Below are 12,157 nucleotides of genomic sequence, written 5' to 3' on the forward strand. Positions count from 1 at the left end.
GGGCCCGGGGGCCTGAGCTACAGAAGGAATCACATCATCTGTGCGAATCGGCACATCGATGAGATGTTTCTAATTGTCTGAACGTAACATTTATGGAAATGAAAGTATTGGGGATACGTTTGTCAGTGCTCCCTTCGACCTGGTTTTGCATACCCCCCACTAAAACGCAAGTGACTGGAGGTGTCATAAAGTGGGAAGGTGGAGTCCTGCAGACAGGCTGCAGGAAGGGCCCAGCTCTCCTGAAATGACGCGCAGATCCGGGCACGCTGAGGGCCGCAGCAGCGTTTCCTCCCCACAGGGACACAGGACCCGTCTCTCCGAGGCTGGAACGGGTCTCTCCAATTCCATTTTTCCTGGAATCCAGGAAAGAATTTCTCAGACCCTGGAACCAGAACATGTCTTGGGCGCCATCCTGTGTGGACTCTTTTCTGCAGAGACCAAGCACGGACCCCCGGGTGGACAGGGCCAGTCCTTGTGCTCCATACAGGACATTCCACGGAGGGCGGCGCTTATGTCCCGGGACTTGCTTCAAATATCATCCGTATTCACTCATAAGATTCACAATGTCGCGCTTGCTTCCTCGCTGGCTCCCTTTTTTATATATATCTTTATTTATTTATTTAGTGGTGCTGGGGATGGAACCCAAGGCCTTGTGCCAGCGAGACAAGCGCTCTGCCAACGGAGCTATATCCCCAGCCCCCAATGCTGGACTACTTAATAAGAAAAAAAAAAAAGTGATGTTTTCTTAAACTTTAGCCTTGTTTGCCGTGGAGCTCAAATATAGGAGAATCCACATTTTTTTTTTTCCCCAAGAGATTCTACAAAGACATTTACTGTGACTTAAAATATTTAGATTCCAGCCACATGGGAAGATTATAAATTAAGTCCAACTGTTTTCCGTGTTATTTCTTTTCACGGCGGCGGGGGTGCTGGGGGCGTATGACAATCCTGCCTGTGTATGGGCTTATCTCTCTCTTTCCTCTGAGATTTCTTCATCCCATTTGGTCATGGTGAGCCGGGCGCCTGTAATTCCAGCTGCTGGGCTCTGGAGGCTGAGGCAGGAGGATCGCGAGTTCAAAGCCAGCCTCAGCCAAAGCGAGGCCCTGAGCAGCTCAGGGAGACCCTGTGTCTAAATAAAATACAGAATAGGGCTGGGGAGCGGGCTGTCTACACTGCAGTTCTATTGGGGGGTCTCTGAGAAAAAGGAAGTTGATGGCTCTGTTGGCCAAGGAGAGACCCAGGGGACTGCTGTCCCAGAGGCTGTGACTCTGTGGCAGGAGCCGGGAGGGAGGGGGCTTCTGAAGGGGTGACTGCAGGCAGCGCCCCCAGGTTGTCTGTTGGGGAGCCCTTCACTTGTGGACGTGGGTGACGGTCATCCTGAGGTCCCCTGGTGTCATCCCCCAGTCTGGTGACTGTCCTGGGGGGGTGTGGACTGGAGTCAGAGAGCTCTGTCTGGGAAGGGGAAGGGCCACCCTCCCCTGAGGTTAGGGAAGGGCAGGTTAGGAGGAGCAGGGGGAGGGGAGGAGAAAGAAGAGTCTGTTTTAAGTCAGCGGCCGCCCAGCCGCCAGGGCTGCATTCAGAGCCCCCCGGGCTCCGCCGTGGCCCCTCTTTCAGGGTCACCCGGTGGCTGTGGACCTCGTTTGTCCTGCAGACCCTGGGGGCTGTTTTGCTGGGGAACGCAGCACGTCCTGTTGGCCGGCTGCAGGCGAGCAGCTGTTTGAAAGAGGAAGCACAGGGGTCAGTGGTGGGCCTGGATATAGACTTACTGCCCTCATGTCCTGTCCCCACCATCCCTGTGGGGCTGTGCCCTGTTGTGAGGACTCTGTGGTCTCACTGTCCTGGCTGGCCGTGGGCCTCCTGTCCCCCGCTGTGGGGTGCCTGCAGTCGTGGCCCTGGTTTCCGGTGTTTGCTGCACTGTGCCTCGCTCCTCTGCACCCGCCCCCTCCCCCATCCTCCATCCCGTCCCCCTCTCTCCGGGTGGCCCACTCCTGCTGGCCGGCTGCTGTCCCCCCTCCCAGAATGCAGAGGAGGGGGAGGGGAGGGCGGGCCTTTTCCTAACTGCTGCAGCTGGACCCTCCGCCCTGCAGCTCCGCCTCAGCTCTGCCCCCTGGTGGGGAGACACGGGACCCGAGGGGAGGCCACGGTGCAGTCACACACCACTGCACCCGGCAGGGGCGTCCAGTGTCTCTGTGCCACAGATCTGTAGATCGTGTGCTCGACTTGAAAAAGGTAAAAAAAAGTCCACTTAAAGAAGGAAGAGCAGCAGGAGAGAGAGTGGAGTGGATTCAGGAGGCAGTTTAGGGTTTCTTCATCTAAGGAGGAGGAACAGGTGGAAGAGGAGGATGGGGGAGGAGGGAGGAGGACGGGGAAGGAGGAGGGAAGAGGGAGGAGGGAGGAGCAGAGGAGAGGAGGAGCCGGAGGTGGACCTGGTTTTCTGTAGGCACTTGACAAATCCTTGATTTAAAAGGAGACTCTCTTTCCCCAAACTGCAGGTAGCTACAGGAGGCAAGAGAAGAAGCAGTCCTTTACAGGAACGCATGTGAACACTGGTTTCTGCTCTGAGGATCACAGGGAGGTGACTTTGTCCCTTTCTTTCGCTTTATTTAATAAAGAACGAACTGACCACGCATCATGTATGAGGGCTGCACCATTTTTTGCAATAACTACGTGAACACAGACTCACACACACCCCCGTTTCAGTCAGGAGACTGACATGGGATGAATTATATCCTCCGAAAAAATTAGTATGAGGACATCCCAATTCCCAGGACCTCCGGGTGTGGCCGTCTGTGGAGGTAGCGTCTTTGAAGACACTGGTGGGTTACAGTGGGCTGCTCAGGTTGTGCACTGACCCAGTGGGACTGACCTCTTTGTGGGAAGGAGTGTGGACGCAGAGCCCGTGTGTGCTCAGGCTGTTCTGTGGGCTGTTACTGGGCGCTGGCCCGCCTCGCAGAGGCCCCTGGAGGGTCCTGGGATGCTGGCCTTGACGTTCTGCTCTCCTTTCTCAGAGTGGCTTCTAGCTCATTCATTGCTTTTGGAAATGAAACTGGGATAGAGCTGGTGGCAGCCCAAAGGCAGGGCAGAGCCGGCCGAGCGGGGCCCATCTGGACAGGGGATGACCACCTGTGTGCTCCCCAGAGCCTCAGAGGTGACACTGGGCTGTAGGAGCTCAGACTTTGAAGGTCTGGACACTGGATGCGGTCGGCACGCAGCGCGGGGTGGCTTGACTTTAGGCTGCCCAGTGGCCACCGCCGTCGGTGTGTCCCCTCCCGCGGCTCCTTGGCGCTTCGTGTTGTCCACACGACGTGTTGGCTGGTCTCCACAGGCACAGGGGTGAGAGGCCTTGGGCTGCAGCGGCCCCCCCTCACCTGGAAGGTGCCGCGTGGCAGGCTGGTCGCTTTGGGCCCTGTGACCTGGAGGCCGATGGCGGGTCCTCACGGAGACACACGGCCCCACTTGGCTGAGCACCTCCAGGGCCGTGGGCCACCGAGGAGCGCTGGCCTCTGCCCGGGTGCTGGGGAAGCAGGACAGGCAGCTGCACCGTGAGGACCAGGTCAGGATTTGCTGGTCGACAGAGGGCCAGGCCGTGAGGACCACCGTCCCCCACCCCCACAGTCACCATGCACGCTCCCACGGGCCTCCTGCAGTGACGTAGGCGCTGGCTCTTTCGGGTAGTTGTGGTTGGGATCTGAAATGTCCTGCTCCTGCAGTGGGTTGAGGGCACGGCCCCTGCTCTGGGGCTGCTGGGGCCTGGTGGGAGGAAGTCGGGCCATGGGGAGTATTGGGCCCCAGCCCCTTCGCCCGCTGTGTGCTTCCTGACACGCTCTCTCCGCCGTGTGTCCCCCACCATGATGTTCTGCCTCGTCCCAAGCCTGGAGACCAAGTGACCGTGGGCAGAAACCTCTGAAACCATGAAGCAGAATCAACCTTTTCTCCTTATAAGTTCATCTCCTCCGGTGTTTTGTCACAGCAATGGAAGGAGGGTCTGGCTGGCCTCACGTCCATGTCTCTATCCTGGGTGGCAGTCCAGGGAGCTCCTGAAAGTTGGGGAGAACAGCTGTGCCACCCCAAAAAGACATCATAACCCGACATATGGACCTTGCCCCAGGGCAGAGGGCATGGCTGACTTGTCTCCCAAAGTGTCATGGTTGGGAAACTTGGTCCCCAGGGTGAGGATGTGGGGGCGCTGGGTCCTCCCAGAGGTGAGCCGAATAGGAAGGCCTCTCGTCAATTGACGTCAGGCCCTCAGAAGGGAATGTGAGTCCCCCGTCTCCCTCTGGCTTCCCATTTGGCTCTGTGAGCCCCTTCTCCCACACTCTTCCCCGACACCCACCATGAGGTCACGCTGCCAAGGTTTCCTCTCCGGAGCCTGCACCATGGTATTTGAACTTCCAACCTCCAAAACTGAACTAAAGAGACCTGTTTTCTTTTTAAAGTTCACCTGCCTCGGGTGTTTCATTATAGTAACTAAAGTGAACTAATACAGCAGGGGAATGAAATGACTCCCCAATTCAAAGCAGGTGCACGTCCCAGTAGCAGAGGGATTTGGGGACTCCAGAGTGACCGTGTGAAGAACACGCCCTCCAACGGCAAAGCCAGCACGTGGGGATACTACGGATAGTTTCAGGTTAATTTAGATATCATACGGGCATTGGGAAGAGATCGATGTTTCCTGCAATGCAAATACATTGAGAATGACTGTTAGGATTTTACTTATTTATTGTTTTGGTGCCAGGGTTTGAGCCACTGAGCCACATCCCCAGCCCTTTTATGTCCTATATTTTCTTCAGAGCATGCTGAGTTGTTCAGGGCCTCGCTGAGGCTGGCTTTGAACTTGGGATCCTCCTGCCTCAGCTTCCCGAGCCTCTGGGATCACAGGCGTGCCCCACGGCGCCTGGCTGGGGTTTTATTCATCAAGTTCAGGGTGAGCACAAGTTCCTACAGGTGAGTGCTTCGCTGTTTTGCTGAGGAGTGGAAACTGCTTTGGAGGTCAGTGGCCCGGTCAGTGGGCCCAGAAGAGAGGGGAGGAGGGCATCCGCCTTAGGAAATCGCGGGGATAGGTCGAAGGTGAAACCAAGAGTCTTAGTGTAACTGGAAGAACAGCCCGCTTGGCCCGTTTCCCGCTGTGTTCCCATAAACGCTCTGTGGAGGACAGCGACCCTCTCACAATGCAGCTGTAAGGGGCACTCTCCTGCCGGGCCGGAGGCCGTGCACAGCCCAGGTCAGAACCAGGCTCCTCACCACGTCTCCTGGCTCCAGACCCAGGGCAGGCTCTACTCACCCCGAGTCACAAATTCCAGGGCCCGCAGAACCTTCTGGAATCTGTGGGTGGGCTTCAGCGAGGTCCCGAGCGCCCGAGAGGTGTGTGTCCATGTTCATAATTAGCGTGTTCTTCTCGGGGAAAACACCTTGTTCTTTCCAGGTTCTTACACGGTTTTATGACCTTTACAAACCGTTTGCAAGCTCCTGCAAAGTAGGGCATGGCCGCGGCGTCCTGCTGTGACAGTCCTGGGGGACTGTCCCGTGGAGCAATCCTGGACACAGGGCGCCCCCTGGTGGGCAGAGGCCTGCAACTGCACCACTGCCTGCCGAGCTTGTGTGACGTCGACACGTGGCTTTGTGTCTCCAATGGCCTGGTTGCAGGGATCCCAGTGGCAAGAGCAGACAGGTCCCCGCCCACTCCTGTGACCCACAGGGCGGGTTCATGCCTCCAGCCTGTGGCTCTGTAGGAGTAGAGGTGCCGTCCCCAAAGGCCACGTGGACTGGAGGCAGGAAGGAGTCCCACAGCCGCTGCCCGGGCGCTGCAGGGTTTTCGTCTGCAGCAGGCAGTCGCTATCTCCACCTTCGTGGTGGCAGGAAGAAACATGGGTGCAGAATCTCGGGGGTGGCAGGTCACTGCGGCCAGCATGACACAGGCCACAATCCTCCTTTCAGAGAGCATTTCACTGACCGGGCTCGGACCCCACAGGGCTGAGGATCTGTGTCACTTCATCAGGAAACCAAGACCAGGATTGAGACGGTCCTCCCTGTGGTCGTCAGCTTTTTAAATCCCCCATAGAGCCGACCAGAGCCATTTTATGGATGAAATGTTTCTCTGGGGGCTCACAGTGCAAGAGGCCTCAGTCCATAGGTAATTGTCACTATACCAGAGCAAGGATGGACGTACGGGTCGCCGGGTGGCGGGCAGTGGTGTGCCACCACACTGCCCTGTAAGTCAGCGCCGCAGCGGTAAGAGGCGGTTCCTCCAGGGCTGCTTTGGCTGCAGACGGACCCTCTGCCCAAAGGCACATCTTTCCCAGGACGACCCCCATCCCCGAAGGCTGGGGGAGGGCCTGCGACCCCGTCATTCCACTCCAACACGGGGCAGCTCTGGGGGCATGTCCCCCCGACCCCCGTGCTTAGCTCTGGGCTGCTGCACCTCCAGCTCCTCTTCCTCCTCTTCCCGAGTGTGAATTCATAACAGATGCCTTCCCCAGCCACATCTCACCGTCTGCTTCCAGAGGACCCAATCTGCATCATAGAAGGTTCATGAAGAAGTAGCTCAGTGGGTTTCTAACTATTTGTTGGGTTAGCTTTTTGCTTAACACGCCTTTTGAGAACTTAACTTCGTGGGAATAGACTCGATTTGTCTAGACGAGATAAAGAATAGGGTCATGTGTAGGTTATCTTATCTATAGAACTTAAAAATATGGTTATGTAATTGGCGTTATTTTAAAGCAAAAAAAAAAAAAACCCCACTATGATCCATTTTGCTCAGTTCTCTGAAGGAGAGAGTCATTTGGCCATTGCACAATGCAGAGATGGGTCAGTCATGGTGCCTTTTTTTTTTTTTTTTAACGACTTTAATGGTTATTTTCGGGGTCTGTTATTTGTTGTTGGCAAACAGTGGCCTTTTGTGGAAATTTTTGCTTAGATTTTAAGAAGAAACTCAAGGTTTATTTTTGCACACTGACGGTCGCCTGAATGTGTGCCACAGACGTAGTATCAATGGCCCGGGGGACCTCTCACCTGTCCGTTATCTAACTCAATCACTAAGTGGAACACAAGGAGACGCACGGCCGGCGGCCGTCCTTCCCTCTGACGTGCAGAGCCGAGCTCTTCCTGCAGGGGGCAGCGTCCTACAGCACAAAAGGCCGGTCCCTGCCTCTGATTTTCCGCTCAGTAACAGATCATTATTGGGCTTCTTGATCGGATGTCGGAAAAAAACCCTTTCCCACAATGCGATAATGAATCTTCTTCTTTGGGGCAGACTTTAGTAGCCAACAATAGTATTGCTTCGTTTTAAAAAATGTTCCCCGTGGAGCTTTGGAGGACTCCAGTGTTTCCCAAGGACCCTGGTTGATCTGGTGGCACCCCGCAGCATCCAGGGGCTTGATTCTCTGCTGCACACCCCCGAACCCGTCCCCTTGGGAAGCCCCAGGTTGGAATGTTGTTGTCAGCCGCAGAAACGAGCGCGGGCCACTGCCTACGTGGATTGATCCACTGCGGGGCCGCGGGAGCGTGGCAGGTGGAGGGGGTGCACCCTCCTTGGAGGGGATGGGTCCCCCCTGTAGGTCGTTTTCCCCAGGCCTTTTCCATGCCACGGAAAGTCGACGGACCCACGTGGACCTGTGCCAGCGAAGTCGGCCGTGACACAGCCACAGCGTGAACCCTGTGTGTGACTCAAACATGGCTGGGTGGCCCACGACGGTACGGCACTGTGACAGCCCGCGTTCTGCAATAAGCTCTAGCTTGCGAGACGGAGCCACACGTTGTTCAAGCGTTGTGCACACACCCATGCACACACACACACCCCCTACACGTATGTATATATACGATGGATTGTGTAATACCTGCACATACATGCACATGCATGTCACATATATGCAAATACATGTAAATGAATGCACATACTTGCCCACTTCCCAGCGGCCGCAGGTGGCCGGCGTCCGATTCCTGGCCACCTCATCGACCAGGTTGCTGTGGTGTTTGTCCTGCACACGGACGGAGCCATCGGGGGACACGGGTGTCTAGCCCAGACCCCCTGGGGAGCTGGTGTCCAGCCGCAGTGGCCTGGCGTACCTCTGCAGGATGACAGATGCGTGGGAGCGAGGGCGGGTAAGCTGCACTTCTGCCAGACTTGGGGGTGAGGTTTCTGTGGGGATCTAGGGACAGGGTGTAGAGGACCCGGAGTTGGAAGTCTTAGACCCTAAGAGAAAAATGAGGCCAGCGGCTATTCCCCGGATCCTGCATGTCCACCTCCCAAGTGGACACTGCGGGGAGGCGGTGGGGCCTCCTGGGAGGAAGTGGGTGCTGGAGGGGACTGTGGGACCCTGGCCCCCCGTTTGGTTCTTTGTGGTGGTTGTTGCTTCCCAGTGACCGCGAGGCGAGCGGTTTGCTGCCCCGTCTGCTTCTGTTGTGACGTGCAGCCTTGCCCCAGGCCCAGAGGAAGCGAGGCCAACCAACCACCAACCGTAGAAGGAAACCTCTGTCCCCAGGAGCCCAAAGGAACCTTTCCTCTTTTTAAGTTGACCGTCCTCAGGGGTTTGAAACAGTCGCAGAGAGCTGACATAGTCACAGTGGCTGTTTGGCCAAGGAGCTAAATGAAATTGGTCTGATGTCTACATTCCTAAAAAGAAAAAAAGAAGAAAAACCTGCCTAGGGAGCATGCTTCCATTATCGATGCCGTCGTAACTGGAAAGTGGCAGAAGAGTAACACAGAAAAGGGAGAGTGTAAGAAAGAACCACGTAGATGGCATTTTCTTTGGAGGATGTGACAATTTGATGCCACCGTCACTACAATTTCCCCTTTTGGTATCAGCAAGAGCCGTACTTAGTACACGTCCAGGTATTTCAGGTTCTGCGAGTGCATCCACGTGGTACAGCTGCCAGAGAAAGGCCGAGGTTGTGTAGCAGAGACTCGGGTCTCCGTCTCCGACAGATGGGGAGCTGAGGGCAGCTGTGAGCGTCAGGGACACAGCCACCCAGGAAGGTCACTGTGCATGTGCCACACTGAGGACCCTGGGCCGCGTGCAGAGCCACAGCGTGCGGAGTCTATCTGACCATTTTAAAAAAATAATAATCTCATGTTCTTCAGCTGTTTCCTCTGCTGACCTCAGCTGCGTCTGTGGATTCCCTATTCCAGGCGTCTTATATGAACGGAGTCGCAGAATACGTGGAGTTTCGTGTTGGGTTTTTTGGTCGTTGTGCTGGGCATTGACCGCAGGGCCTCGTGCATGGTGGACCGGTGCCCTACCGCCAGCCAGACGCTCAGCCCTGGAGCACTCCTTGGGTTCCGAAACCTCGGACGGAACCTGGCCAATCTGAGGCCTCACACACCTGCAAGGGGTGTCTGCATTTCCTCCAAAGAACGTTCTGGCTTTCTGAAATGCCTTTGTAAGAACATTCTTAAGTGTGTCTTCAGGAAAATAGGAAGAGACCATTTCTTCCCCCCAGGGAATATGAAGAATTTTATTTTCTAGAAGAGGAAATGTCTATGTTTACCTTCACATTCAGCAGACTTCAAAGTTAACTTGTTCAAAGTTCACTTATTTTTCTGTTTATCCTTAGCCCATATTTACTTCATTCATATTTATGTGGAGAATTATAGAACAGGTGCTATACATCCATATATTTTAATTTTTGTAGATACAGATGGACAGACAGCATGCCTTTACTTTGTTTTTATGGGATCTCAGGACTGAGCCCAGTGCCTCACATGTGCTAGGCAAGTGCTCTGCCACGGAGCTGCAGCCCCATCCTCACAAGTGCTCTGCATTTTAAAGAATGTATTTTATAAAATATAAAATATCTCAAATTCGTTGTATCTCTGGATGACCCTGTTGATGAATCACGGTTTTTTTAACCTCGGCATCGTTGACGGGAGGGAAGGCCCGGATCTTCTCCGCTGCTGGGGCTGTGCTGTGCATCCTAAGACATCTCACACCCTCTCTGGTCTCTGTGCGCTCGGTGGAGTAGCCTCCCGCAGTCCTCTCAGCCGGAAGGGTCTCCCCTCATTGTCCAGCGACCCTACTTGGGGGGGTAGGGGATGGGGTGTGTACGTGTGCAGAATCCCGTCTGCTTGAGAACTCGTGCTGCAGGATCTAAACTTGTGATTTCAAAGGCTTTCCAGCTACGGACTATGAAAGTGATCAGAGATTACTAGTGAGACCTCTGCCGGGGTACAATTTCCAACACGGGCACTGTCAGATGTTAGATTCAAGAGAAGAGAAGACCACGCAGGGTTAAGCCTTAAATATCGACAGGAATATGTTTTAGGCAGTTATATCTGCACATATGTATATGTGTGCATGTGCGCACACACACGTACACATATACGTGTTCACACGCACACGCACACAGCGTATGGGAATATTGTTGCTTCTACTTTGGGGAAAACATGATCCTTGTTCAGGTCAGTCAGTCAGTGACCTGTGGATGGACTGGACCTAGACCAGCTGTGGTGGCCTGGTCAACCCAGCTCCCAGTCCTGGTAAGAACCCAGGTGGGGACACTTTTCCCCCTGATGGTTGACACTCAGCCCAAGACCTGCTCCAGCCACGTTCCGTGGATGCCAGGTTCGTGTCCTCCTGCATCCCCCGAGCCGCCAGGTCTCCGCCGCGTGGGTCAAACTGCCCGTGCCTGCAGAGCGTCTGAGATGGGCCAGGACTGACCCCCGGTACTGGCACACGTATGATATCTCTACTGAGTTTTTTGCGGGCCGTAGGGTGACTGGAGAAACACCGTGTCACCCGGTACCGACTGGCTCCTTGGGCAGGTGGAAACCGTGCCCGAACAGCCCCGGGTGCGTGGAAAGAACTGCAGGCTATTTTCCCCCTGTGCGGCTGGTGCCCCGCGGGCTTTCTGTGTCTCCGCGGCGCTGTGCGCTGTTCAAACACCTTCAGAGACATTTCCTGGCAGGGTCAACGTTTATTTTGGAAACGTCTACTTGGCTTCCAGTGCTGCTGTTTCTCAGCAGCTGAGGGAGGAGAGATGTTTGGGCTGGGGATACGGGGAATGGGGGCGGTTTCATTTTATTAACGACCCCAATTTCTCATGCAATTGCCTCAAAAAAAAAAAAGAATCATCCAGATCACCTTGTACCCACGGCGGCTCTGCTGCACTTGCAAAGGGTAACAAGCAAGCCCTGCTTACCCCCAACGCCGTGGTGGGGCTGGAAACAGAGATCACAAGAGCTTTATTCAGAAAACCAACAAGCACAGCTTTCCGTCTGAGAAGCTTCCATCCTGCGAGCCTGGGAACCGTGGGTAGAATACTGAATTTCTGTTTCAAAGCCGGGCGTTTGTGTGCTTGGTCCCCGCTCCTCTGCCAGAGTCGTGGGGACGGGGCACGGTGGCTGGTGACCGCGATCCCGGCAACTCCGGAGGCCGAGGCAGGAGGCTTGCAAGTTCGAGGCCAACCTCCGATGCCCAGCTGTGTATCAAGGGAGCTGTCGGGAGGTTCAGGAGGCAGGTGAAGGCCTGTTGGGGTCACTGTGAAATGGCAGAAGTACTGCCGGCCACCACAGGAGACACGTCTACCTCCTTTTTGCCCGTGTCAAAGCACTCTGACGGTGGATGACCACGGTGGCCTTGGATGGTCTGCACCGTGTAAGGTCATGCCACGGCCATCTGGGTACCTGCAGAGCCAGTCTGCGGCGTCTGCACGCGGGTCGTGCGGCAGGAGTGTCCGCCCAATTGAACCGAGCCGGGAGTGCTCTGCACGAAGCTCGGGACACAAATCGGGAGGGACGGTGTCTGTCACCGCACAGATGAGGATTTCTAATAAAGGGGACGCTCCTGAGGCTCCTCTGCCCCTTCTGGGACGCCTGTTACAGCTCCCTCATGGCCGGGGGGAGTTGAGGACTCTGGTGCACAGCCCGGGAGCGAGAACAGAGAAGGATGCTTTCCACCCTGAAATGCTCTCCTTGGGCCCAACCCTGATAAGTGGGCAGAGCAGCCTGGGAGCATCTGAAACCCAGCAGCAGGAAGGCCCTGTGAGCAGCAGCTCTGACAGAACCAGGGTTTCATGACCGAAAGCAAGCAACGCCACCGCAGACCATTTCTTGGATGAATGAGAACGAGTTCGTTCATACGGATATCTCGGTGCTTTCTGTGAGCGGGACGCACACAACTAATGCTGTGGATTAGGTCTGACTTTTCTATCACGGGGATTGAAG

The 12,157-nt window shown here is 55.4% G+C and overlaps 2 long non-coding RNA genes across 3 annotated transcripts; one reads left to right on the plus strand and one right to left on the minus strand.

Annotated features, from left to right (window-relative positions):
* Positions 1 to 1,548: 1,548 nt before the first annotated feature.
* On the minus strand, positions 1,549 to 5,616 carry LOC144371994 (uncharacterized). Of its 2 annotated transcripts, XR_013432040.1 has the most exons (4): positions 5,282 to 5,616; positions 3,928 to 4,037; positions 2,867 to 3,368; positions 1,549 to 1,713 (listed from the first exon to the last, which is right to left on the minus strand). It is a non-coding gene; the product is annotated as an uncharacterized LOC144371994 (long non-coding RNA). The 2 variants fall into 2 exon arrangements; XR_013432039.1 differs by having other exon boundaries at positions 2,867 to 4,037.
* On the plus strand, positions 2,012 to 2,629 carry LOC144371995 (uncharacterized). Its single transcript, XR_013432041.1, has 2 exons — positions 2,012 to 2,229; positions 2,493 to 2,629. It is a non-coding gene; the product is annotated as an uncharacterized LOC144371995 (long non-coding RNA).
* Positions 5,617 to 12,157: the final 6,541 nt, after the last annotated feature.

The sequence above is a fragment of the Ictidomys tridecemlineatus genome, chromosome Y (assembly GCF_052094955.1).
Source record: "Ictidomys tridecemlineatus isolate mIctTri1 chromosome Y, mIctTri1.hap1, whole genome shotgun sequence".
In the NCBI taxonomy this organism is placed as follows: Eukaryota; Metazoa; Chordata; class Mammalia; order Rodentia; family Sciuridae; genus Ictidomys; species Ictidomys tridecemlineatus.